This window comes from Mus caroli, chromosome 3 (assembly GCF_900094665.2).
Source record: "Mus caroli chromosome 3, CAROLI_EIJ_v1.1, whole genome shotgun sequence".
Lineage (NCBI taxonomy): Eukaryota > Metazoa > Chordata > Mammalia > Rodentia > Muridae > Mus > Mus caroli.
In genome coordinates this window covers 892,763-896,528 of record NC_034572.1, presented here as the reverse complement: position 1 = coordinate 896,528, position 3,766 = coordinate 892,763, and the positions used below count along the sequence as shown (strand labels likewise).

Below are 3,766 nucleotides of genomic sequence, written 5' to 3'. Positions count from 1 at the left end.
TCCTCTGAGTTTCGGTGGTCAGAGCACTCTCTGCTGGCAAGCTCTCCTCTTACACAGAAGGTGCACAGATATCTTGTGTTTGGACCTCCTCCTGGCCGAAAAAGAAGGCCCAAAACAGGACCTTTCTCAGAAGCTGTATTGCTTCCTCAGGTCACAGAAGCTGTCAGCTTCTGTGGTGCACACTCTCACCTGTGCAGACTAAGTTCCTAAGTTTGGCGAAGTCCTGGAACCAAGATGGTGCCCGCTGCTCCTGAGGAAGAGGGCTTCCAAGCCAGTCGGACACCTGTCCTCTGGCTGGGAGGGTGGCCGGATGTCTGCGGCCTGAAAAGGGTGCTGCCTCAGTGGCTTTGTGGCTCCCGCCTGTCCCAGAAGCTGTCTACTTCTGTGGTGCACCCTCTCACCTGTGCAGACTAAGATCCTAAATTCGGCGGAGTTCCGGAACCAAGATCAAGTGAGAGTTTTAAGTGTCCACATTTCTTAAGCCACATTCAAGGAAATCACATCAATTCTGAATGCTGTTTTAATTTTGGAACATAAAATTCCAGCAGATTCAATATTGACATCTCTCTTCTTTCAAACCCTTCACGCATCCTTTAATCCCATCAAATTTCGAATTCTCAGTGTTTTCTGTTGAGGTATGGTAACAGCCAATCCGAGGTGGACCTGTTTCTTCCTGATCACATTGGACTTGTGGTTGCCATTTGGGGTGGGTCTAGAAGATGGGGAAGTATAGACATTTCCTGGCCTTTAGTCTCTAACTGTAGAGATGTAGAAGAGAGTGAAGGCCAGGAGAGCAGCTGTGGGCTGCAGGGACCTGCCACCCGCTCTGGTGGTAAAATTACTTGGATTTGGGGAAGCAGAAATATTCTGGTTACTGGAAAACGGTGCAACAAATGTTTGCTTGCAGTAAATCTGCATCGGTAGGAGCAGAAGCAGCAACCCTAGCCCTAGCTTGGCCACCAATGCTCTGCCCATGTCTGCTCCTTAGGTGCACATGGAGATCTGCTAGGCTTCCGTGGGCACAGGCAAGGTCATAAATGGTGTATCTTAAGTCTCCGACCTGCCAAGTAGTCAAATCTACTTTAAAAGAGAAATCATTTAAGTCTTGGGAAAGTGTGAAATCATTGAGAATTTTACTCCTTTATTATTAAATTGACTGAATTCTAAAGTTTATAAATATTAACCATCATTCCAATTAAATTTTATAATAGCTTTGAAATTAACTTAATGTTGTAAGTTGAATGATAAAAGTTAGCTTTTGATAAGAGCAAGTAAACAACAATATCCAAAAATAAAACCTGACAGTTTTTCAATTGTTATATGAACTTATTCTAGCCTAGTGGTATAGCTCGAGGATATAACACAAATAATGCATTCTTTCTTCTGGGTCAAAGTTTATATTATCTACTACCAGTGGGTACCTAATAAGAGCCCGTGGAATGTGAACAACAGTCTTAAATACACATTTAAAGTGGGCCATTAGCACAGGCATAGATACTACACAGTACCACTCCTTTGGAATAGCAAGGCTTTGCTACTCCAGGAAGAGTATTTGACAACAGCCACATTCCCTGACCACATTATAAAATATGAAATTCAAATACCTAATGGACCTGCAGTGTAAGTGAAAATTAGCTTTTATTAAATTTTCATGAATATTTTCATGTTGAATATAGCAATTTGCCTACTTTGACTATATCAGTTATGTTTTCTACAATAAACGTAGTATATTTATCATACAAAAAGTTAGTGAATAAATGGATAAAATAATCAAGTATTTAACCATATGATTTATAATTATAAGTCCAGAAGCTTTAAACAAATATCCATTTAAAGTAAAATTAAACTGAAAATTTTTTCTTCAGTCTGTTCAATCCCACACATGGAGTAGTATTATCAGTCATAGTTGCCGTGATTATAGGACATTATAGTAAACTCTCAAGTACAACACTGTCAATAAAGTTAGAGCTGGTTATATAAACTCAACTTAAATATCATAATTTATATTCCAGCATAGAATGGTTGAAAAGTGTTCTTGTAGAAACCTAAGTTTTATTACAACAGCATAAAAGTAAGAGTTCGATGAAATTGTTAAATTTATTTGAAAATAAGACTTTTAGAGAAAGCCAAATAAAATTCCCATGAATACCCAATCATTTAATTTATTTTAACCAGAAAAATGATGTCTCTCTCTAAATATCAAACTATAGAAATATGTATATTTCAATCTACAAAAAACATAAATATTTATTTTAATTATATATAATATATACTTTATATATACATTTTAATATATGATATAATTATATAGAAATATTAGAATAGAGATATATCAGTAGCAAACTAGCTTCATTTTTACTTGACACAATGTAGAGTAAATCAAGAAGATAGACTCCAATTTACTAATTGTATCTATCAGATTAACCTGTAGTCATGTCTGTTTGGTATTTTCTTAGTTAATGGTTAATATGGGAGAGTCCAGCCCAATTATAAGTAGTGTTGTCCATGGTTATATGGCCCCAGATGATCAAAGAAAGCAAGCTGAATGATGTCTGAGGAGTAAGAGTAAGTACAGTTCCTTTATGGCCTTTATTTTATGTCTTGGCCTCTCATGATAAACTGTGACTAGAAGTGTAAACCAAATGAAGTCTAGCCTCCTTTAAGTTTGTTTATACAGTGATTGTCTGTTTGTTTGTTTGTTTGTTTTATTTGATGGTGGTGGTGGTCCCCATTCCCCCAGCAATGGGGAAGAAAACTAGGATAAGAGGAAGAAAACTGGTCTTTCTTTAATTTTTTTAATAAATTATTATATTGCTTTTCTTGAAAGCCTGATAATAGTCAAGTTTGAAATATGATTTTAAGAGTTTCAGAGAATTACCAAAGCTAGGATCCATTAAGTCAACACTGTACTTGGAAGATTTTAGTCACTCTCCACCTAAGTGAAGCCCTGTCTGAAGTGTAGTGACATAATCTCACTTCATGACATTGTTGATTTTGAGGATTTGGCTTTTGCATAGAATATTGTCAGCTTTTCCTGTGGATTCAATTATAAAACTTAGGAAATACTTATCAATATTCTGGAAAAAGCCACTACTGACTGATAGAACATAGAATAAAATTTCAACATTTTCTTCATCAGGTAAAATAAAATAAAATAAAATAAAACCTGTTCCTTTTTCCAAAAATGAGGACCCACATCCATCCACCTGTGTTCATCCAACCACAGCCATAGACAACCAATCCATGGACACCTTGTCATCTGGCCTATAATAAGAATACAGAATGAGTAAGCAACCACCTTGGAAGTCTCCACAATCTAACCAATTGTCAAACCAAGTATACCTTTAGAGATCGAGCTAGTCAATTAAGGTTAATGGGCACAAACTCCTCCCTGGATTTTTCCTAAATGACAATAAAAGATGGACCTACAAGTCCACCAGAGAACTCTATCCCTTAATTGGATACCCCTGCATGCAGGAAATTCAAATGAATAAACGATTGCATCATATGAACCTGGAGTATCATCCTTCAGTGAATCATGGGCCCCAAGACTGGGAAGCCAATTACTGCACTCATTTTATTGGATGACTGGATCATATTTCACTTAATTATTTCCTATTGACAAACATTTAGGCTAAAGAATTCCAAGTTTATGATGCAATAAAGATATGTGTAATGACTGTTGTTAAAGCTGACAAGGAAACAAAAATGTTCAGGAAGAGAATGGGTATTTAATTGATGAAAGTAGAGATTCTAAAGGATAGTA

The 3,766-nt window shown here is 36.6% G+C and overlaps 1 pseudogene; it reads right to left on the bottom strand.

The window, feature by feature from the left end:
• Nucleotides 1–754: 754 nt before the first annotated feature.
• On the bottom strand, nt 755–975 carry LOC110290987 (annotated as a pseudogene).
• Between the last annotated feature and the right edge of the window lie 2,791 nt (nt 976–3,766).